Source organism: Rana temporaria, chromosome 6, assembly GCF_905171775.1.
Source record: "Rana temporaria chromosome 6, aRanTem1.1, whole genome shotgun sequence".
In the NCBI taxonomy this organism is placed as follows: domain Eukaryota; kingdom Metazoa; phylum Chordata; class Amphibia; order Anura; family Ranidae; genus Rana; species Rana temporaria.
Genome location: NC_053494.1, coordinates 40115900 through 40140698, shown reverse-complemented (window position 1 = coordinate 40140698; position 24799 = coordinate 40115900). Strand labels below are relative to the sequence as shown.

At 43.1% G+C, this 24799-nt stretch overlaps 1 protein-coding gene across 2 annotated transcripts in view; it reads left to right on the top strand.

Annotated features, from left to right (window-relative positions):
* The window catches only part of ELFN1 (extracellular leucine rich repeat and fibronectin type III domain containing 1), a 160993-nt gene that overhangs the window by 78388 nt on the left and 57806 nt on the right, over positions 1 to 24799 (top strand). Inside the window, exon 2 of one of the 2 annotated variants that reach the window (XM_040356692.1) lies at positions 19615 to 19752. The exons of the other annotated variant lie outside the window; for it this stretch is intronic. The gene's annotated coding sequence lies outside the window, so the exon portion shown is untranslated. The remainder of the gene's footprint in view (positions 1 to 19614; positions 19753 to 24799) is intronic. 2 annotated transcript variants of the gene reach the window in all.

The following is a 24799-nucleotide window of genomic DNA, read 5'->3' as shown; positions in this document are numbered from 1 at the left end:
TATTTAAAAATGTTTTCTAATATTATTAACTGACATTTATATAGTAGTGGCTGCCTGATTGCCAAAAATCATCCTGCATTTGTCAGAATTAGCACTGCAAGCCATATACTCTGTTCCACTGCTGTCTGTCTAGTACAATAAAGCACTGGTAGCTGGGGGCAGTTTTTTAATATGGGCTTATGAGAGTGGGAGAGCACAGGGAGGACTTTAGAAGTGGACTGATGTTTATTTACAGTCCATTGAGCCAGTTAGAGGCAAGCTGTGGATGGCATTTCATGAATTATATGCTACTGTATGAATTCTAGTTGTGGGTTTTAGATATTTTGGTGAAGTTTAGCTTTCAGAATTGACTAAGCACAAGCACAATGCTATATTATAGAAAGTTGCCTTTGAGCAGTGTTGCCAAGTGCCAACCTACCAGATTTAAATTTACTGGCACGACACCCCGAAATTTACTGGCGCAGCCACGTTTTTACTGGCATTTCACAAAAGTTACTAAATTACATTTTTAGGTGCAGATGTCAGTATTTAGGCTACAAACAAGTACGCTAGGCAAATAGCAATGTGATTTAAGGGAGATATTAAGATAAAAAAAATATTTTTGTTATTTTCGATATAATAAGGGCAAATTATTTAGTCCCATCACCCCCTGCTTACATCACCCCCTGCCTTTACCCCCCTCTGTGGTGCCACAATCTCCCTCTGCCTCCAATCTCCCCCAGGCCCCCTGCCTCCAATCACCTCATGCCTCCATCTTCCCCTGCTTCCACCCCCCTCTGCGGTGCCACCAACAACCCCTGTCTCCATCCCCCACCCCCTGCGGTGCCACCATCCCCCTCTGCGGTGCCACCAACACCCCCTGCCTCCAATCACCCCCTGTCACTAACACCCCCTGCCTCCAATCTCCCCTTGCCTCCAATCTCCCCCTGCCTCTATTGCCCCCTGCCTCCATCCCCCTCTGCGGTGCCACCGCAGCCACCATCACCCCCTGCCTCTAATCACCCCCTGCCTCCAATCTGCGCAGTTCCAAGCCGAACCTATCTCGACTATTTTTACTGACACATTCCCGCAACCACGGACATTTACGAACGGGGGAAAAAAGTGCCTTTTTTTTATAAATTGTCCGTAAAAATACGGACGGTTGGCAACAATGCTTTTGAGGCATCTACCTGCTGCATTTATCAAGCTAGAGTCAACTGTTTCCCTTCCTGTGTCCCAGTATGTGCATTCTATTTATGCCCTCAGACATACTTTACCTATGGGAGCATGATGTAGCATGGACACATATCAGCGGGTCTTGACATGTATACTGATTTCCTTTCAAAACAGAACGCATTCCATGCTCTGGCTGCCCATTGTAGAATAAAGTTAGGTCATTCAGTAATTCAGCAAATCAGTTTGCTGTTTCAGATTGCCCTAGTTGCTGGCCTTATCATTTCTTGGCCTCACTTGAGCTCTACTTACCCTTTTCTTGCTGTAACCCCTAGCTTTGCATTTTGGGTATCACAAGGCAAAAAGCCCAAGCACAATTGTTGACTATATGCTATAACACCCTTTGTTACTTTGTGGACTCCCTGATCTAGGCAGTTCCTGCCAACTGTTGCTCCCATACTTGACTGAAATAAGTTTGGCCACTCCCATGATTCTAGAGCACTAGAACTTACTTAGAACATCCTACCTAGATTCCCCCATCTGTCAGACTTGGAAGAAAGGAATTGATTGCACACGTGTGTCCAAAAGATACTGGGCTAGATTCAGACAGCCCTGCGTAATTTAGTCCGATACATTACGCCGCCTTAAATTAGGGCGCAAGTTCCGTATTCATAAAGAACTTGCGCCCTAAGTTACGGCGGCGTAACGTATGTGGGCCGGCGTAAGCCCGCCAAATTCAAATGGGAATGATGTGGGCGTGTTTTATTTAAATTATTGTTGACGCAGTGTATTTTACGAACGGCGCATGCGCCGTTCGTGAAAGAATCCCAGTGCGCATGCTCGAAATTCTGCCGCAAATCGTCATTGCTTTCGACGTGAACGTAAATTATGTCCAGCCCTATTCGCGAACGACTTACTTAAATGACGTAAAAAATTCAAAATTCGACGCGGAACGACGTCCATACTTAACATTGTGTACGCCTCATAGAAGCATGAGCAACGTTACGCCGGAAAAAGCCTTACGCAAACGACGTAAAAAATTCCGCCGGGCCCACGTTTGTGAATCTGCGTATCTAGGTCATTTGCATATTCTACGTCGAAAACGACGGAAGCGTCACCTAGCGGCCAGCGTAAATATGCACCCTAAGATACGACGGCGTAAGAGATTTACGCCAGTCGGATCTTAGCCTAATTTCAGCGTATCTTGCTTTCTGAATACAGAAAGAAGATACGCCAGTGCAGCTTTGAATTTAAACGGCGTATCTATACTGTAGATACGCTGGCGTAAATTCTTGCTGAATCTAGCCCACTGTTTATTGTCATAAGCCAGACAAACTTGCAAGAATATATAGTTGACGCGTTTCACACGAAAGAATTGTGCAGGATTGTGAACAAGCGTGGTTCTTTCATGTGAAACACGTCAACCATATATTCTTGCAAGTTTGGTTTATTACAATAAAGAAAACTTCAACAGTATCTTTTGGACTCAAGTGTGCAATCAATTCCTTTCTTCCTTATGCTACTGATGGTGGTGAGCCGAGATTAGCACCTTGAACCAGGTGTGTCCATTTTCGTTGCCAGAGGCGGTGCGTGCACCCTTGTTTGTATCCTGTCAGACTTGATTGGGGGAGTGGTCATATTCCTCCTATCCTTCCAGCTGTTGGAGAATATTCACCTTAGCCAGAAAATATAATTTGCAGTGAGAGTCCTGGGGACACCTTAGCACAAAACAATGCATCCAAAATGTGCCTGCAGCGGTGAACATAATATCTCTGTTAAGAGATGACCCTCGTATTTCCACTATAAATTAAAAAAGCTGCTATATAGTACATTCAAAAGCTGTGGTTAGAAGTTTTGCATGTTATAGTCATTTATTTTTGAAGACACATGTGGCCTGGTCACCTATTTGCTCAGACCTGAATGCAAATCCCAAACTCTGGAGGAGATAGTTAACTAGAACTCAATTCTGTCATTGCAGGCTCTTGTTATTCGCAAATTTACTAACTGCACACTTCCAAAAAACATATTAGGCTCCACTTTTATAAGACAAAACATAAATACTTTTATCAGTTTTCAGCCATGTCCCAAACATGTTCTTCCTTTTTCTGGGACTTGTAAATTGGACAATGCCACAGAAAACAATTAGAAACAAGAAGTGGCTTACAAATGGAAATCGGAATTAAATATTTACCCTGAGAAGAAATGTAGGAGGTAGAGATCGCTGGTGGATCACCTAGATGATTGCGTCAATGATCTCCCTACATTTACAGTTTTGGTGGCCTTTCTTTCAACATTAAAGGAAAGAATGTATTGATGATGGTAATACATCTGCTGATATTGAGAACCCACCATAAAAGATAATTATTCATTTGTTTACCTATATTGTCTTAGGCCCCGTACACACGACCAAACATGTATGCTGAAACTGGTCCGCGGGCCAGTTTCAGCATACATGTTCGGTCGTGTGTAGGCGCGAGCGGGCCGAATTCCAGCAAACATTTGCCCGCCGGGCCTTTTCCCAGCGGGCAAATATTCCTGGACGTGTTTTAAAACCGTCCGCTGGAATCCTGCCCGCTCGGACATGTACGGTCGTCAGTACAGACCTACCGTACATGTCCGAGCACCCGCCGTCCCTCGCATGCGTCGAATGACTTTGACGCATGCGTGGAAGCCTTTAAATGGCAGGCCTGCCCACGTCGCCGCCTCATCGTCGCGGCGACGACGCGGACACGCCCCGCGTAGTGTTTACGCGTGGACTTCTGTACGATGGTTAGTACAACCATCGTACAGAAGCCCTCTGGCAGGCATGTACGGTGAAAACGGTCCGACATGTTTGCTCGTGAGTACCCGGCCTGAGTGTTATTTGGCAGAGAATGATGCTTAAAGCTGTGGTACCTATTGAGATTCATGGCTTATAAAAATAATCCAAACTGTCCTAAATTTTATAAGGAGGCACAAGAGTCAGTGACTTCTGCAGACTTGATGCTGAGATCGTTGAAAATGCCTAATAGTAATGCGCTTAAATTAGTGTTCGAAGCTCTGGTAAATCATCCACAGGAACATTATGCCTAACGATATTCATCAATCACTTAAACTCTGGATATTCAGCTGGGTTATTGAGCAACTTATACACAGAGCTTAATTATTTCCTATATATTTCATCTTGCTCTAAGATACATTGGCTAAGAAACATTAAATTCTTCTATTTCAGAATGTGTATTCCATAGAGAAATGAGAAAGGTATAATTTGTGAGTAACCATTTAACTATCATTTTGAAGACTTAATGAAACTAGTTTCTAAAGTTTAAATACATGCAGAGGTCTCAGATGCATACAATAGTAAATATATGTGGAGGCCACATGTTAAGGTGCCCTTGGGGTTCTGTTTTCCATTGGAACAGCAGCTTTAGGACACATCGAGCAAAGCACAGAGTAAAGACAACCTTACTTGGAGGTCACCCCATCCACCTTAAAGGAACACAAAGGCCCTGTACACACGATCAGTCCAAACTGATGAAAACGGACTGAAGTTCAGTTTCATCGGTCCAAACCGACCGTGTGTGGGCCCCATCGGTCCGTTATCCTTCGGTCTCAAAATTTAGAACTTGCTTTAAAATTGGACCGATGGACGCCTGACCGACAGGTCAAAACCGATGGTTAGTATGCAAAAGCATCGGTTCCAAACCCGGGCATGCTCAGAATCAAGTCGATGCATGCTTGGAAGCATTGAACTTATTTTTTCTCTTCACGTCCCTGTGTTTTACGTCACCGCGTTGGACTCGATCGGTTTTTGAACTGATGGTGTGTAGGCACATCAGACCATCAGTCAGCTTCATCGGTTAACCGATGAAACTGAACTTCAGTCCGTTTTCATCAGTTTGGACTGATCGTGTGTACAGGGCCTTAAGGTTCGTTTTTTTATTAGATCAATTGATTGCTGTAAGCAAGAGCATTTAAATATCACTTACCTCGTTTTTCCTTTTGACCTCCAAAATACAGTAATCCAGATTTGAAAATGCCATTTCCTGTCTCTCCTCTTCTTGCTTTCCACCAGCATCTGAGCCGTTTTGCATGGTGGAAAGCAGAATGTGCTCACCCCCTCCCTATGGCTACAGCCCTGCGTGAAGATGCTCTCTTGTCCCTCACAGGCATGGAGGCTAAGCCTAATGGGAACTGTAGTTCCCATTAGGCCGTGATGTAGCAAGAATGAATGCGCACCGCAAACCAGGAAGTCAGTGAGAATAACGATTCAGGAGTGCTGGAGGTGAATAAAACAGCTCAATTTCAACAGGTATCAAACTAGTTATAATGCAAAACATTACTTTTTACTTTATCAGCTACTGTCATACTTTAATTTAAGAGGAAAATATGTTTGTCTTTACAACCCGTTCAATGTAAACCTTTCAAGACAGAATCTTGGGAGTTGCCTCTGATACTCATTTTATGAAAATAGTGGTTTCTTGGCTTTTCTTGTTCAATATGTTTATTGAATTTTACAAGCTATAGAGAACAATAACTTGAAGGTAGTTGGGTGTCAGGATGTGCAGGAAATAGGTACAGTCAAATGCGTATTCAAATCAGCATAGGAAATTGGGTTTATCAATTGCAGGAGTTCTGATTTCCAGAGAGCAGAAGCACATGGGTACAATAGTGAGCAAAAGAAAAACATATGTAGCGCCTGGCTTCTTTTTTAGCAGGTGCTGTTGTAAATTTAGAAGGGGTTTAGAGAGTTAATTGGCTCTGACCATGTTGATTTGGCTAAACTTAAGGCCTCTTTTCCAGCCCTGGCTGTGCTGTATGCCTATCCTCCTGTCTGGGGACTTCAGTCACCCCCGGATTGGCAGGTGGCAGCAGTGGAATCAGGGTTGTGTGGATACTTCTCCTCAGCAGCCAGTCAGGAGGGTTGGTCGCCTCGCTGTGCATGCTGGGGAGGGGTATTTGGGGGGCAGACGCCATTGGTTCGGGTTGTCGCCACCCCACGCCTTCCACCTGGGCAGTCGTCCCACCACCCCCGTGTGTGGCCCTCCTGGCCGGGGTGTGTGTGTGTTGCTGTGTTCCTGGCTCCGGACCACGTTGGCCGGGGGCATTAATCTACCTCGTAGGCTTAGTAAGCAGACTGAGTCTACAAATTTAGACTGGTCCTGTGCTGTCCGTCCAAAGTGGAGAAAGGTGGTCGATGGAGAACCTGTCTGGGGGACACCGAGCACGAGGCTGGTGTCGCAGGAGAGGCCTATCTGCTCATCGAAGGACACTTCGTATCTGAGAGGCTGGACGATGGTTTGCCTGTCAGTTCCTGATGTAACTAAAGCTGTTTGACAGAGATCCGGGTGCTGAATCCTGTTGAGAAGGATTTTGGACCGAGATTGTCTCCACCTTTAGGAGGGTATGTGGCAGAGACTTTAACCTAAAGTTTCCGAGTGACACTCTGGCTGTTAGGCTGGTAAGAGAAGCCTATCCAGGTGCACTATACCCACTCTGGCTAGAGTGGTAAATAAGTGTATCATTGGAAGCAGGACTGTTTCTGCACCAGTTAACCCTGAGTCCGCCATTTCCATTTCTTCTGTCCCTTCACCTACTTCTACTTCTATCGTTTTTACCCAGCTGGGTAATAAAAGCACAGAAAAGACTTTGACTTCATTGCAGCTCTCATCCAGTACCCTAGACGGTGAGAAGACAGAGGTAACGTGCCACCCAAATCAAACCAGCAGCTCCTTCGGGGGTAGTGCTACACATATATAGTGCCCACTGAGGTTGTTACTTGACTTTTATGCTTATCATTGTCTTAGTTTCCTCTAGAATATTTGTCACTGACAAGTACGCTGATCAGAAAAGTCTGAGCTAATTTATCTGCAAAGTCTGGGATGGTGACTAAAAGTATTGATGCAAGGGGATCAACATTGCAACTAGGAAATTTGAGTATTTAAAGGGAGAGATCAGCAATGGATGCCAGGATGTCCCCATCATGACATTTTTCCCTTTAAAGTACACCTGTGCCCAGGCTATGAGTATTAAAGGGTAACTCCACTTTCATCTGAAAATAAATAGAAAATAAAAAAATAAAAATAATATAGCATTTACAATTGCGACACAAGTCATATTGCATTGAATGTTATTAAAAATGACCTTTCCCCTTTCAATCCGTAGCTCAGTAATTTTATGTAAAGTGCAATGCAATATGGCTACCTGTAGGTGTTCTATACACAGAATGTATACAGAACTCACCCCAAAAACATAATTTCCTGCCTGTGTGATTAACTCACTGACACACAGACAACACTAAAATAATTTTTAGAAGTTCTAGCCCAGCTTTTTTCAACCAGGGTGCCTTGAGGTTTCTTCAGTGGTGCCTTGGCAAAATGCCTAAAAATTGCCAACAAATTAAATACAAGATTGCGTGTGGATGAAGGCCGCCTTTTAGTTACACTAAGTCACAGGTTTTCATTGTGCACTTTAACAACTTTACTTTTTAATATCCTTATAAATGATATAGTGTCTGGGATTATAAGTACCATTTATGACTTTGCAGATGACACTAAGTTATGCAGTGGAATAACAACGTCCTTACAGGATGTCTCCAGCTTACAAGCTGACCTCAATTGGGCAACTTATGCCTCGTTTCCTCTGAGCGGATCGGTTTGGTACGGTTCGGTACGGTACGCTATTTTGGGTGTTTCCATTAGGAAAGTGTGCCATAAAACCGAACCGTACCGCACCATTCTGGGTTCTGCTTCAGATGTGGGGCCAAAGAAAATGGAACGGTTCGGTTAGGGCGGAGCTACAATACATTCCACTGATTTGTGGACATGCTAGGCATTTTTTCTAAGCCCTGTATGGCCCCTGATGGTTCGACTTGCAGTGGAATCGCTCACCAAAATAGACCGGACCATTCTAACCATTCCAAACTGCACCGACCAGAACCTTTTAGCTCAGTGGAAACGAGGCATAAGTGGCAAATGAGGTTTAATGTTGATAAATGTAAAGTTATGCACTTGGGGGCTTAGAATATGTATGCATCATACATACTAGGGGAGTACAACTGGGGGAATCAGTAGTGGAGAAGGCTCTGGAGGTTTAATTAGATCATAAGCTCAATAATAACATGCAATGCCAAGCTGCAGTTTCCAAAGCGAGCAAAGTCCTTTCTTGTATTAAGAGAGGTATGGACTCCGGAGACAGAGATATCATTTTACCCCTGTACAAAACATTAGAAAGACCTCATATGGAATACTGTATGCAGTTTAGTTTTGGGCACCAGCTCTCAAAAAGGATATCAGGGAAGTGCAGAAAAGGCAACTAAACTGATAAGAGGCATGGAGAAGCTGGGCATTGAGGAAAGATTAGAGGAACCAAATTGATTCCCTCTTGAGAAGAGGAGATTAAGGGGGGATATGATCAACATGTTCAAATACATAAGTGGTCCATATAGTGAACTTGGTGTTGAGTTATTCATATTAAGGTCATCGCAGAGGACAAGGGGGCATTCTTTATGTCTAGAGGCAAAAAAGATTTAATCTCCAAATACGGAAATGTTTCTTCACAGTAAGAGCTGTGAAAATGTGGAATAGACTCCCTCCAGAGGTGGTTCTGGCAAACTCAGTAGATTGTTTAAAAAAGGCCTGGATTCTTTCCTAAATGTACAGAATATAACTGAGTACTGACATTTATAGGTAAAGTTAATCCGGGGAAAACAAGATTGCCTCTCGGGGGATCAGGAAGGAATTTTTCCCCTGCTGTAGCAAATTGGATCATGCTCTGCTGGGGTTTTTCGCCTTCCTCTGGATCAACTGTGGGTATGGGATTGTGTATATGGGATTGCATTTTTCTTTTTTTGGTTGAACTGGATGGACGTGTGTCTTTTTTTCAACCTGACTAACTATGTAACTATGTAACCTTCTAGCTGCCAGCATCCTAAAGACCAATGGCATCATCAGTTGATAAGGAGGATGTAAGAGACTTGCATAGCATCCTTGTCTGACCCTCCCCTGCCCCTCTTCATCAGTGGTGAGATCACATTAGCTGAGTGATGGAGAAAAATTGGAATACTAGTTAAAAGCAGTTTGCAAAAGTGTATTTTCTTTGGGAGAATAAATCACTTTTAACGTTGGGTGTCCTACCTGGACTTGAGGATGTTGCTGCAATATGTAAAACTATTAGAAGAGTTTTTACATTTTAGAATGGGGTGCCTTGAGATTGTCCATAATTTTTAAAGGGTGCCTTGACTGAAAAAAAGTTGAGAAACACTGGCCTAGCCTTTGCTTATCATTTAAAATTGTGCTATTAGTTTTCTCCCATTTGAGAGGATATCCATCTCTTTTTATCCTTATGCCGCGTACACACGATCATTCTTCATGTCATGGAAAAAACAACCTTTTTCTCAACGTGATTCTTGTCAAGCCTGCCTCGCATACACACGATCGTGATAAAAAATGCTCGAGCATAGCGCGGTGACGTACAACACATACAACGGCACTATAAAGGGGAAGTTCCATTCGAATGGCGCCACACTTTGGGCTGATTTATGCAAATTTCCCGTCTCATAACTTGCTTCTGAGCATGCACCTTTTTTTCCCCGTCGTTAAAGCGTACACACAACCGTTTCTCACAACGAGAAAAACGATGTTCTAAATTTTTAATGGCCATTTTTCTCGACGAGAAAAATGCTCTGGTGCCTACACACAACCGTTTTTATAGACCAATTAGGAAATGGCATTATTCTCGTCGTGTGTACGCAGCATACGAGGAAGTGTAATCTCTTCAATGAGGGTTACACACAGCAATTGAATCTTGGCATAGTTTCTAACTCATTCCTATTCTAAAATTTCCAGGTCTTGTAAGTAACCAAAGTGGTTGGATTTCATCTGCACAGCATCGCCCGCCTGTGTCTAGGGGCACACTAAGACCAAACTTTGGCTTCTCATTATTGAGGTGACCAAATGCCATGTACAGTATTTTTTTTATTTAAAAAAAAGGTGGGGCTTTCCAGTGTGGAAGGCAGATTCAATTTCTGAGTGTGTTCTGAAAAGATAAAACCACCACTTATTGTCTGTAATGCCGCGTACACACGATCGGAAATTCCAACAAGAAAACTGTGTTTTTTTTTCAAACGGAATGTTGGCTCAAACTTGTGTTGCATACACACGGTCACACAAATGCTGTCGGAAATTCCGACTGTCAAGAATGCGGTGACAAACAAGACGTATGATCAATGAAGTTCAATAGTTTGGCTCTTCTGCTTGATTCTGAGCATGCATGTTTTTTTTGCGCATTGGAATTGCATACAGACGAGCAGATTTTCCGATAGGAATTTTTTCAGTGGGAAAAATAGAGAACCTGCTCTTAATCTTTTGTTGGCGGAAATTCTGACAGCAAAAGTCCGATGGAGCCTACACACAGTTGGAATTTTCATCCAAAAGCTCACATCGGACTTTTCTTGTCAGAATTTTCGATCGTGTGTACAGTATGCGGCATAAGACTCTTTAAAGAGACACTAATATTAGGAAACATGTATCGTTATGACATTGTCTCTTTAAAATATTAATATTACGGTTATCTAAAATTTACCAGTACCTCCACCAGTAAATACAATCTTCACTCTCCTGCAACGCTAGAAGCACCTGGATCTTCAGTGTTCATCACTGTCTACCGGCTGTAATTCCACCAACTAGGTCACTAGTTTGTCTCTGTATATCAATTTTGGTAATTTCTTTTATGGATGACTCTTCGTGATTTTCAGCACCAATGTTACAACTTTTTTACATAACACACAAAAGAAAGAAGCTCAATCAGTCAATCAATTAGTCAATCAATATTACACTTTGATCAGCCATGCTCAGGAATTAACACTGAACTCTTTGCCAAAAGTCATATTAAACCAACAATACAGCTCAAAACCCTATTTGTATTAAATGCTTTTTGTGAAATAAAGACTAATTTTATATTCAGTGACTCCTTATTGGGAAGTTTTCGCATTTTCTAAAGCATCGAGCCATCACTAATTACTGTCTGACATTTGCGTACTGACATTTAAAACATAACTGCTTGTTAGATAAATATGATATTATAAAGTGGGATAGTGAACTTCTCCAGTTTATAAATATGTTCTTTATCTATCTTATGTCCAAAAAATACATATATAGCTATATATATATCTATATTTTATATATAGATATTTATATATATATATATATATATATATATATATATATATATATATATATATATATATATATATATATATATATATATATACTGTGTATATATATATATATATATATAGATATATATAGATAGATAGATATCTATATCTATATATCTATATAGATATAGATATATATCTATATAGATATAGATTTATATCTATATAAAATTTATTTTTTATTATTATTATTATTATTATTTACTTCAAATGCCATATTTTACAACAAAATTCTGTACATTATTGTACATTGCAATAAGGCAGCCTATTGAAAATAATCACCAAAATGTCCCAAAAATTGGACGCTTTACATATTTTTGCCTTAGTGGGTTGGGGTACTATTTAAAATGAATGGCACCACAACACATGTAGCCTGTGTTGCTGTGCATTGTGGTAATGCACACATTTCCACAATGCATAACTATAAATCCTCAAGCATTCTCTCCCAATTCCAGTTTATAAAAAGCAGACATGGATGTTGTGATGTAAAGATGGCATTGCATTGCACTTCTCATGCGTGTCTGATGAATATAAGCCGCTCTGTGATTAGAAGAGGTGCAAATTAATGTCATGATCTCAACTCTCCTCCATGATTCCCTAAAAAAAATACTTTTTTTTAATGAATTGAGAAAGTGTTGACGACATCACGGAGCTGGTGGATGTTAGAGACCTTGCGCTCCTTTACCTTCCGTCTGAGGATGCCCCTTAGATGCTCAATAGGATTTAGGTCTAGAGACATGCTTGGCTAGTCTATCACCTTTACCCTCAGCTTCTTTAGCAAGGCAGTGGTCATCTTGGAGGTGTGTTTGGGGTCGTTATTATGTTGGAATACTGCCCTGAGGCCCAGTCTTCGAAGGGAGGGGATCATGCTCTGCTTCAGTATGTCACAGTACATGTTGGCATTCATGGTTCCCTCAATGATCTGTAGCTCCCCAGTGTCAGCAGCTCTCATGCAGCCCCAGACAATGACACTCCCACCACCATGCTTGACTGTAGGCAAGACACACTTGTCTTTGTACTCCTCACCTGATTGCCGCGACACACGCTTGACACCATCTCTAGTAATACATGTCCTTAGTCTGCTAGTCTGTTTGCAGGCTTTCTTGTGCATCTTTAGAAGAGGCTTCCTTCTGGAATGACAGCCATGCAGGCCAATTTGATGCGGTGTGCGGCATATCGTCTGAGCACTGATAGGCTGACCCCCCAACCCTTCAACCTCTGCAGCAATGCTGGCAGCACTCATACATCTATTTCCCAAAGACAACCTCTGGATGTGACACTGAGCACATGCACTCAACTCCTTTGGTCGACCATGGCGAGGCCTATTCTGAGTGGAACCTGTCCTGTTAAACCACTGTATGGTTTTGGCCACCATGCTGCAGCTCAGTTTCAGGGTCTTGGCAATCTTCTTATAGCCTAGGCCATCTTTATATAGCGCAACAATTCTTTTTTTCAGATCCTCCGAAAATTCTTTGCCATGTGGTGCCATGTTGAACTTCCAGTGACCAGTATATGAGAGAGTGAGAGCGATAACACCAAATTTAACACACCTTCTTCTCATTCACACCTGAGACCTTGTAACACTTACGAGTCACATGACACCGGGGAGGGAAAATGGCTAATTGGGCCCAATTTGGACATATTCACTTAGGGGTGTTCTCACATTTGTTGCAAGCAGTTTAGACATTAATGGCCGTGTGTTGAGTTATTTTGGAATGGACAGGAAATGTACACTGTTATACAAGCTGCACACTCACTACTTTACATTGTAGCAAAGTGTAATTTTTTCAGTATTGTCACATGAAAAGATAGAATAAAATATTTACAAAACTGGAAAGGGGTGTACTCACTTTTGTGAGATACTGTATGTATACACACACACACATACACACACACACACACACACACACACAATTTATAGCATATAGGGGGTTATTTACTAGAGGCAAATCCACTTTCAAGTGCACTTGGACCTGCGGTCACTGTAGATCTGAGGGGACATGCAAGAGTATTTTTGCTTGCACGTGATCGGATGATAAAATCAGCATAGATTCCCGTAATTTTTCCCTCAGATCTATAGCGACTGCGCTTGTAGTGCAGAGTGGATTTGCCTTTAGTAAATCAACCCCATAGTCTCATTGGTATTTAGATTACGGCTGCTGTTTGTTTTTCAAAGTTTTCATCTCAATGATTGGTTTGCCCTTAACAAAGTTCCCCCGAGTCAAGAGATAACTATAGTCAAAGACAGGAACCCAGTGTGACCACGAGAGGTGCAACCAGTCTCTGGTTATGTGGGGACAGGTGCTTTATCTTCTTTACCATTCAAGTCACTGGATCACACATCGTAAATCTGCCTGAGGCTAAGCACAGTAGGCAACTAGATGTATTTCTTTCTTCGCCTCCTGATTTCAAAACTGAAAAATAAAAAAATAATGTGTTTACAGCTCACCTCTCCTTTCTGAAAGGAGCAGTGACATTTTTGTAGCAGTGGATCATTCAGCGACACAAAGAAGGGGACTTCTTTTGTCAATCAAAAGCAATATTTTACAAGCGTTCTAAGCTGTGAACACATGTAGGATACAACCAAAGCTTTTTCATGGTCCATTGTGTTTGGTGGACAGCAGGGTTTTGTCCTGAGAATCCAAGGTATATTATTTACTAGAGCAGCTCTTGTATTTACTAGTCTTGTTTCTTTGATTGTGTGTTACATGAAAAAACCCTGTGGTGTAGCTGTTGTTTTGTTCCTACAGGTGAGCTAATGTTATTCTGTTGCAGTCATACTAGATAATAAACCGAAAACATGTTGCACATTTTTTTTTTATACATGTTAAAGGGGAGGTTCACCCTAAAACTACTTTCTAGTATTACAATGTCCCGACACATTACAATACAATTATGCCTATTTTGTTTTTTTTTATGCTGTACATACCTCGGTACAGCTAATTCACCCGCGGCTTCCGGGTTGCAAATCCCGCGGGAGTGGGCGTTCCTAACTTGCTGGTGATTGACGTGATGACCAAAAACGAGCTCCCCCCGTCACGTAAGCTGCGCCATGATTGCCGAAAGGAGCCGAACAGCGGTGCGCAGGCGCAGTATAGCGCCGACTCGCCGTTCGGCTCCTTTCGGCAATCGTGACGCAGCTTATGCGACGGGGGGAGCTTGTTTTTGGTCATCACGTCAATCAACAGCAAGTTAGGAACGCCCACTCCCGCGGGATTCGCAACCCGGAAGCCGCGGGTGAATTAGCTGTACCGAGGTATGTACAGCATAAAAAAAAAAAATAGGCATAATTGTATTGTAATGTGTCGGGACATTGTAATACTAGAAAGTAGTTTTAGGGTGAACCTTCCCTTTAACTTTTCTTGTGCCCTTAACCACTTGAGATCCGGGCTATAGACGAAATACGTCCGCAGCGCGGCTCTCAAGTGCCAAGTGGCCGTTTAAACACGGCCTTTTATGTGCATTACCCGCGCGCGCCACTGGGTGGCGCGCGGCGGGTAAAAACTGTCCCGGCGCATCGCCGAAGACCCGATGCGTGTACCTGGCGGCCGCGATGTCCGCCGGGTACACGCGATCGTCGGTGACACGGCAGGTGACAGCAGGGACGTGGAGCTCTGTGTGTAAACACAGAGCTCCATGTCCTGTCAGGGAGAGAGGAGACCGATCTGTGTCTCTTGTACATGGAGACACAGCATCGGTCCCCTCCCCCAGTCACCCCCCTCCCCCCACACAGTTATAACACACCCAGGCTACACAGTTAACCCCTTCCTCACCCCCTAGTGTTAACCCCTTCACTGCCAGTCACATTTATACAGTAATTCGTGCATTTTTATAGCACTGATCGCTGTATAAATGTGAATGGCGCCAAATTTGTGTCAAAAGTGTCCGATACGTCCGCCGCAATATCCCAGTCCCAATAAAAATCGCAGATCGCCGCCATTACTAGTAAAAAAAAAAATAATAAAAAAAATCATAATTCTGTTCCCCATTTTGTAGGCGCTATAACTTTTGCGCAAACCAGTCGCTTATTGCGATTTTTTTTTTTTTTTTTTACAAAAATACGTCGAAAAATACGTATCGGCCTTAACTGAGAAAAAAAATAGTTTTTTAAAAAAAAAATTGGGATATTTATTATAGCAACAAGTAAAAAAAAAATATATTTTTTTTAAATTGTTGCTCTTTTTTTGTTTATAGCGCAAAAAATAAAAACCGCAGAGGTGATCAAATACCACCAAAAGAAAGCTCTATTTGTGGGAAAAAAAGGACGCCAATTTTGTTTGGGAGCCACGTCGCACGACCGCGCAATTGTCAGTTAAAGCGACGCAGTGCCGGACGCTGAGATTTCGCCTGGGAACGAAGGGGGTTTATGTGCCCAGTAAGCAAGTGGTTAAAGGGGTTGTAAAGGTACAATTTTTTTTCCCTAAATAGCTTCCTTTACCTTAGTGCAGTCCTCCTTCACTTACCTCATCCTTCCATTTTGCTTTTAAATGTCCTTATTTCTTCTGAGAAATCCTCACTTCCTGTTCTTCTGTCTGTAACTCCACACAGTAATGCGAGGCTTTCTCCCTGGTGTGGAGTGTCGTGCTCGTCCCCCCTCCCTTGGACTACAGAAGAGTCAGGACGCTCTCTACGTTGCAGATAGAGAAAGGAGCTGTGTGTTAGTGGGCGTACTGAATCTCCTGTAGTCCAAGGGAGGGGGCGAGCACGACACCGGGGAGAAAGCCTCGCATTACAGTGTGTAGTTACAGACAGAAGAACAGAAAGTGAGGATTTCCTCAGAAGAAATGAGCCCTTTTAAAAGCAAAATCGAAGGATGAAGCCTCGTACACACGACCGAGGAACTCGACGGGCGAAACACATCGTTTTCCTCGTCAAGTTCCTTGTTAGGCTGTCAAGGTACTCGACAAGGCAAGTTTCTCCATTCCCGTCGAGGAAATAGAGAACTTGCTCTCTTTTTGGACAGTTTCCTTGACGAAAATGTACACACGACCGGTTTCCTCGGCAATAAAAATATCTCCCAGCAAGTTTCTTGCTGGTTTTTGCCGAGAAACTCGGTCGTGTGTACGAGGCCTGAGGCAAGTGAAGGAGGATTGGACTAAGGCAAAGGAAGCTATTTAGGGAAAAAAAATTGTGCCTTTGCAACCCCTTTACCCACTTAGAGCTGGTTCACACAGGCCGCCTGACAAGTCGCGGTCATCTCTATTCAATGGAACCGTTCTAATAGGAGTAACGCAAGTCGCTCCGACTTAGAAAAAGGTTCCTGTACGACTTTGGGGACGACTTCAATACAGAAGTCATTTTGCCTCTAATGATATCCATTTAGGATGAAACATGTCAGGCTGGCTGATGCAAGCACACTGATGCCGCGTACACACGATCGGTTAAACCGATGAGAACGGTCTGATGGACCATTTTTATCTGTCAAAACCGATTGTGTGTGGGCGCCATCGGTTCGTTAACCATCGGTTAAAAAAAAGGCAACTTGTTTTAAAATTAACCGATGGATTCCTAACCGATAGGACAAAACCGATCGTTAGTACGCACAACCATCAGTTAAAAATCCACGCATGCTCAGAATCAAGTCGACGCATGTTTGGAAGCATTGAACTTCGTTCTTTTCAGCACGTCGTTGTGTTTTACGTCACCGCGTTCTGACACGATCGTTTTTTTAACCGATGGTGTGTAGGCGCGACGGACCATCAGTCAGCTTTATCGGTTAACCGATGGAAACGGTCCTTCAGACCGTTCTCATCGCATGGGTTGATCGTGTGTACGCGGCATGAGAGCCGCAGAGTTTCTATGAACTATGATGTCCTTTTTTACCTGTAAGTAGATTACCAATAAATCTTGTGTTTTTACCTTACGGGCTTCGCTATTATTTGCTTTCCTCTTCATATTGTTGTATGCCCTGTTGATGACTGCACCACACATCTATCCTTTTATGTGGGTTCTGATGATCTTCTGGTACCGGTGTTTTTGGATCAACCCAATCCTGCATACCAAGTTTAGAAGTGTTGCCATCCACCATTGAACCTCTGCACCATATGATTACATGCTTGTTTTCATATCTATCTGGTAAGCGGATTGATTGCACTGGGTGTTGGTGTGCTTTTGTCTCTGTGCACCCCAAAGCTTGGTGGAAGTTTTTCATCTTCACTTTTCATTGGAATCCGTTATTATTTGGACTATTACATATCTATCACTATTTTCAAGCACTGCACTTTGGACTATTAATGTTGTGTTTGATTTATCTACAAACTGTGCTGGCTGCTTTCCATTTGTATTTCTATTGTTAGCGCAGATATTTGTTCACCCTGCTTTACATTTTGCAAGTTGCCTCTCAAGTCGTCTTGAGATCGCCTTGCCGAGTCGCCCTAAAAGTTGTGCCGCCTGTGTGTGAACCGGCTCTTACTCCTTTCACTGCCACCTATTACACTGCTTATAAACAATACAGTTAAAGTAGAATTAAAGGCACAACCTTTTTATTCCATTTTAGAAAGGGAGGCTCATAACCCCGATCTTATTTTTGTCATCTGTGTCCCATTGCGGGAATTTCCCTTCACTTCCTGTCCCATGTCCAAAACAGGAAGTGAGAGGAAATCTCTCCATGGTAAGGGAATCTTTTGTTGTCTCCAGGTTCCCCAAAACGACTTTCCCCCTTATTCCTGTTCTGGTAACAGCCATAAATGTGGGATTTTCTTTCGCTTTCAGTGATAATAGTAAATAGGCCAAATAGAGAGACTGGGGGGATTTTTCAAAACTGGGGCAGCTGTTCATGGCAACCAATCAGCTTCTATCTTCAACTTGTTCAGTTAAATGCTTGCCGACCACCCACTTAAGTTTTACTGCGGCAGGTCGGGTCAGCTGCGCAAAATCACATAATATAACATGATGTTGCTCTGTGACCACTAGGAGCCACTGCTCGCCCCTGGTGCCGATACGAGTGCCCGGTGGGCGCGATCACCGCAGGGCACCCGCGATCGCTTGTGAGCAAGAATCGGGAGCTGTGTGTGTAAACACACAGCTCCCGGTTCTTTCAGGGGGAGAAATGACTGATCGTTGTTCATACAAAGATCCATATGAACAGCGATCTGTAATTTCTCCTAGTCAGTCCCACCCCCCCTTTCAGTTAGAACACACTTTAGGGAACATAATTAACCCCTTGATCGCCCCCTAGTGTTAACCCCTTCCCTGCCAGTGACATTTTTACAGTAATCAATGCACTTTTATGGCACTGATCGCTGTAAAAATGCCAATGGTTCCAAAAACTGTGTCAAAAGTGTCCGATGTGTCTGCCATAAGGTCGCAGTACCGATAAAAATCGCAGTGACGTCACATGCCAAGCCACACCTCCACAAAGTAAGAATCCCTCCCTTAAGGCACACTTAACCCCTTCACTGCCATTGTAATTTTCACAGTAATCAGTGCATATTTATAGCACTGTTCGCTGTATAAATGTGAATGGTCCCAAAATAGTGTCAAAAGTGTCCGGTGTGTCCGCCGCAATATCTCAGTCACGATAAAAATCACTGATCGCCGCCATTACTAGTAAAAAATAAATAAAAATGCTATAAAACTATCCCCTATTTTGTAGCCGCTATAACTTTTGTGCAAACCAATCAATATGCGCTTATTGCGATTTTTTTTACCAAAAATATGTAGACGAATATGTATCGGCCAAAACTGAGGAAGCAATTTGTTTTTTTATATATTTTTGGGGATATTTATTATAAATAATTTAATAAAAACCTGCAGAGGTGATCAAATACCACCAATAGAAAGCTCTATTTGTGGGGAAAAAATTATTAAAATTTAATTTGGGTAGCGTTGCATGACCGCGCAATTGTCATTCAAATTGTGACAGCGCTGAAAGCTGAAAAATGGCTTGGGCAGGAAGGGGGTGAAAGTGCCCGGTATTGAGGTGGTTAAACTTTGAAAATTAAAGATAGAGGCTGATTGGTTGCTACAAACAACTGCTACAAATTCTGTCTGCTGCAGTTTTGATAAATTCCTCTATGTGAAATTCACTTATATGACGGGGGGCTCCTGCAGTGAAGGGGGAACTAATGTTATATGGTAGGATTCTGATGTAAGGGGGTCTTCCTGATGCACGTGGGATGCCTGATTTGAAGGTAAGGACTGTGATGTAAAGGGGGGATTTGATTCTAACGTTGGCTTTAACTTTATTCTTAACACTTTTTGGCTTTAAAAATTTTTTAACTGTTCATATGTCAACTTATTTTACACTTTTGTTTGTTTTGTTGCAGTTGGCTACTGCAGAGAAACCACAGCAAACATAGAACAGTCATATCTACCAGAATCTCCAGAGCCAACCAAGTTCACATCTCATCCCACTCCACTCCTTTCTCCACGAAATCTCACTGTGCCTACTGCATTCTAATAATGTAAGTAAAGAAATTCCCAGTTAGAAAAAAATACACCCTTTGTATAGTCTGTGGATCTTACCAGGGCCAATCCTAGGCAGGGTGCACGGGGTGCTCCGCACCCAGGGGCCGCAGAGCTCCAAAGTGCTCCCATCCCTCCTCATTGTCTGTGTCCAGAGGCAGAGCACATGTAGCGGGTGCTGCGGTTCCCCATCCCGCCTGCTCTCGCCACTGGCAACTGACAAGAGCGCATACCTCCCACTGTCTAATGGGGGAAACCTGCTGGGGGGACTCTGATGGGCGACACCTGCTGGGGGGGACTCTGATGGGGGACACTAATGAAGACTTCTTAGGGGAGCATCTCTGTGGTTGAGTCATAGCCATAGAAACATTTGTAATGGGGAGGAGTTAGTAAGATGACCACGCCCATGTTGGGGCGCCAGAAATATTACTGCACCCAGGCGTCTGTGACCCTAGGATCGGCCCTGAATCTTACCTGTGTGCTGTGTACCTTGGTAAGGTATTCTTCACCTTTGTAAGAAAGAAGAAGCACCAAGCTTGCTTGCTTTCCCGGTATGGAACTAAAAGACAAGCAGAGCAGCAGAAAATGCAAGTAAAAACGTTGCCTCTGCTGCCCCCAGTGGGAACTGCCTAAGATTTTCTACTACACTGACCAGATCTAGCTCTTCTTTTGATCTAAGTTTTGATCCCTACTTTCACGTAGGGTTGCGCCGATACTGTTTTTTATATAGGCGAGTACGAGTACTGATACTTGTGCTCAAGTACTCACCAAAACTGATTACCTTTGTGGTGCAATTTGAGCCCATACAAACTGAATGGGCTCAAATTGCATGGCAAAGAATCAAATGTGATTTGATCAGGAATGCTGTGCGATTTCTGTCTGAATCACAGGCAGTTTCCCCCACTGCTCCTGTGGCCCAGGGCCGCTTTAAGACAGGGCAAAAGGGGCAGCTTCCCTGGGCCATGTCATTGTTGTGAAGCCCAAAGCAGTTGCCTCATATTTGCCAACTATACCAGTTTAAATTCCCTTGTCCCTTGAAGTTTTAGTCCTTTGCTGTGTCCTGATGTCTCAGTGTGAAGTGCTGCTACTAATGCTGCCCAGCCCTGCCCTATTGTTGTGTACAGATGACTCACCTGCAGACCCTGTGTTTTTATGTAAATAACCACCATTCATATGTAAATAACGGGATTATTAATATGTAAATAGCGGCGGCAGTCATATGTAAATAGCTGAGGCCGGCGGCATTTATATGTAAATAAAGGCGGCATTCATATGTATATCATGCCCCTCTGCAGTGAAAAGATGATGTGCTGTAGCCTCTAGCAATCAGTGAGCAGTATTACTGTACAGTAATCTCTAGCAACCAATCAACAAGAAGAAATCATGTGCTGTAACCTTTTACCAACTAATCAGTGAGCCGTAATGTGGGCTTAACCTCTAGCCACCAGTCAGTACGTGGTAAGGATATGCTGTAACCTCTAGCAACCAGTCAATAAGTGGTAATGATATGCTGTAACCTCTAGCAACCAGCCAGTAAGTGGTATTGATATGCTGTAACCTCTAGCAACCAGTCAGTAAGCGGTAATGATATGCTGTAACCTCTATCCACCAGTCAGTAAGTGGTAATGATATGCTGTAACCTCTAGCAACCAGTCAGTAAGTGGTAATGATATGCTGTAACCTCTGGCAACCAGCCAGTAAGTGGTAATGGCATGATGTAACCTCTAGCAACCAGTCAATAAGTTGTAATGATATGCTGTAACCTCTAACAACCAGTCAGTAAGTGGTAATGATATGCTGTAACCTCTAGCAACCAGTCAGTTAGTGGTAATGATATGCTGTAACCTCTGGCAACCAGTCAGTAAGTGGTGATGATATGCTGTAACCTCTACCAACCAGTCAGTAAGTGGTAATGATATGCTGTAACCTCTGGCAACCAATTGCAATCATGTCATGGATATGCAATAAAGTCTGACAGCTTACCTGATCTCCATGTGTTTATTAGAGGCCTGACCCTCCTTCTGACTGTCTTTTATCACCTTCCTCCCTGTATTGCTCCGCCCTAGGCCATCCCAGGAAGCCTATATTAACCACTGCACTGCTAGTCTGCTTTGCTGTTCAACCGTGTTGTTAGCTTAAGTTCCTGTCTGCAGTGTGCTATGATTATCTTCTTGTGTACCGTTTTTGGCTCGTCCCTGACTTCTCCTGTTTGCCTGTGATCCTGACCTTTTGCCTGTCCCTCGGTTACCCTTGTCTGCCTGTTGCTCTGACCTTGGCTTACCCATCACTACCGCTTGTCCTGCTTGCTGCTTCCCCTCTCTCCCTGCGGAGCGTGACCTAGGGGATCCCAGGGGTCGCGACCTGGATCCAGCTGCGGCGAAGGCCATCCTCACCACTAGAGGCTCTGGTGAACACAAAGCTGGGTCTTAGACTTCGCGCCCTGGGTGATCTTGGGTTCACGTTTCCTCTCTAATTGCAGCAGTCGGCCATAGGGTTCACTACCCTGTGGTGCATATCTGACCCCAACGGGGTGCACTTGTCACCTGGCCACAGGTGACCTGACAAATCACTGCCTGATCTGATACAGTAAACTGATTTTAAGTCTAGCTGATACTTATTGTATGTCTCAGAGCAGGTGGAGAGCAAAATTGCATGGGGGGGACCCCAAGATTTTTTTTGTCATGGGTCCAATCAATATTAAAGACGGCCCTGGAGGGGCTTCTATTACTGCAATATAAGTCAGTATCTGCACAGCCCTGATTGGTGTTGTGCCAGTCACATGAAAAAAAAATAATAGTTTCAGAAGAACAATTTAAATTCAATTATAATCATAGTTTTTCCTTTTCTCGAATTCTAGGCTAATGAGAATAAAACAAAGATACATTCTTGCAAATTCTGCAGTAAACCACTTAACTTGGATCCCCATAATCTGACAAAGAACATTGTACTTTTTATTTGATTAAGTGCCATGAAATTTCAACCATAAATTTGTTGGTGCTAAAATATCGTTTTTGTGTTTTTGTTTGGTTTTATTTTTCATTTTTTTGCAAAAAAAATGAAGTTATTACAATAGAAAGAAAAGGCTTTAATTAAACGGAAAAATAACTTAGCAGGACTTTTCACTTGCCAAGCTGAGGTATTCCTAACAGCTTTGCCAGCTAAACACATAATGAGACCTCTGCTACAACTGATTTCTCCTCATTATTCAGTCAGTGAGAACTAATATATAGTTAGCCAATTAGTGTCAAATCGGTTCGAATTTATAGTCTTTTTTTTTTTTTCTTGAACTCAAGTCTTTTCCTATTTAGTAGTCAATGTGTTACACGTCTGCTTTACAAAACAAAACAAAAAAAGGCAAAGGCAACTGTTTTTTTCCGTATCAGCTGATAGTCTATTTCCCCCGAAACCATTCATGTTTCACATTATGTACCTAAGAATTTCTTCTGACAAGTGTTTCCCACAGGAGCAGGTCCTTGACGTTACAGCAGCCATCTTGAGCTCTGAACCATGCATTCTATTACCTTGCAGTGTGCAACCGTCTCAGTCGGTGCAGCACAAAACATTGCAGCGCTAGCAAAAGAAGCTCTATAGTAAGAGAACAAAAGACCAATAAAAGAACCAACACAAATTCAAACAGACAGGATGAGTCAGTCTCCTTTTTTTTTTTTTTTTGCAAAGCGGTATTTTACCTTTCTCAGGCAGTGAGTAATTCTCTTAGAAGTCCCTGTAAAGAAAGGACCTGGCTTTTAATGAAATACAAAATAACTTGTTTCTTTTCTCATGGATGCAAGTCAACCCAACAGCCTACTTCTGACAGTTGTATGTCTTTTGATATGCCATAAATAATAGAGCCACATGTTCAAAGATCGCCTAAAATTTTAAAGAGAGGTGTGTGATAGGCATAAAAAGAAACAGTTTTATATATATATATCATACTCAGGCACGGATTTACTCCCTTTGCCGCCCCAAGGCCGGGTCTTTCAATGCCGCCCCCCCCACACACACACACCATTACATAGGGGGCTTCTGATCCCCCCCATGTGATAGAAATGAGGTATAAAAAAATATATACCGTATTTATCGGGGTATTGCGCGCTCCCCTAATTTTGACCCTCAAATCCTGTAAAAAAACATTTTATTACATTTTACTACTTACAGTTTTAGTGTCTTGTCCATCGGCGGCCTCGTCCGGTCCAGCGTCCATCTGCAGCCTCGGTGGTGTTCTCCCGCGCTGTCTTCATGTCAAATCCCCGCTTCCCGTGCTCAGTTTGAAGCCTCCGCCGACGTATACCGAGCGCAGTACACTCGGGTATATTCGGCCAGGCTCGGCTTCTCATGCATAAACGTCACAGAGCGTGACTACGAGCGAAGCCGAGCCTGCCCGAATGTACCCGAGTGTACTGCGCTCGGTATATGTTGGCGCAGGCATTCAAGCACGGCGCGGGAAGCGGGTATCAGCATATATCGCGCACCTACGATATAAGTGCGCGGTATACGCCCACACTCACCTATGGCTGTAGCTGCTTCCTCTACCCGGCTAACTGAGCGATTAAATAGAGCTGATCGCTCAATCCTCCCCCTTCACTCCGAGCAGAGAGCCATGTCTGTCAGTCACCAGCACCGCGCTGTGCTGGCACCCTTGAACCTCTCGCAAGATGTTTCTTTTAAACTTACCTGGAACTGCTATTTTGAACTTTATTAAATCCCTGTATTGTACATAGATCACTCAGAGGGGATTGTATTTTTTTCTCAACAAAAGTGGAGTTACTCTTTAAGGTCATATGACAGTGGTATTCTGAGTCTCCACTTATCCATAAGTGTTCCCATGTAAAAAAAAAAACAGGCGCCATGTGGAGGATTTCCAGCAATGTACTGCATTGTGCACCCCTTCTTAAATACCATTGGAAGGAATTGTGTTCCATCACTGGTGTCATTGGAAGAAATTGTGTCCAATCAATGGTGTAATGGGGCCCCATTGTTGGTGTCATTGGTAGAAATTGTGCCCCATCATTGGGCGAAATTACGCCCCATCACTGGGAGGAATTA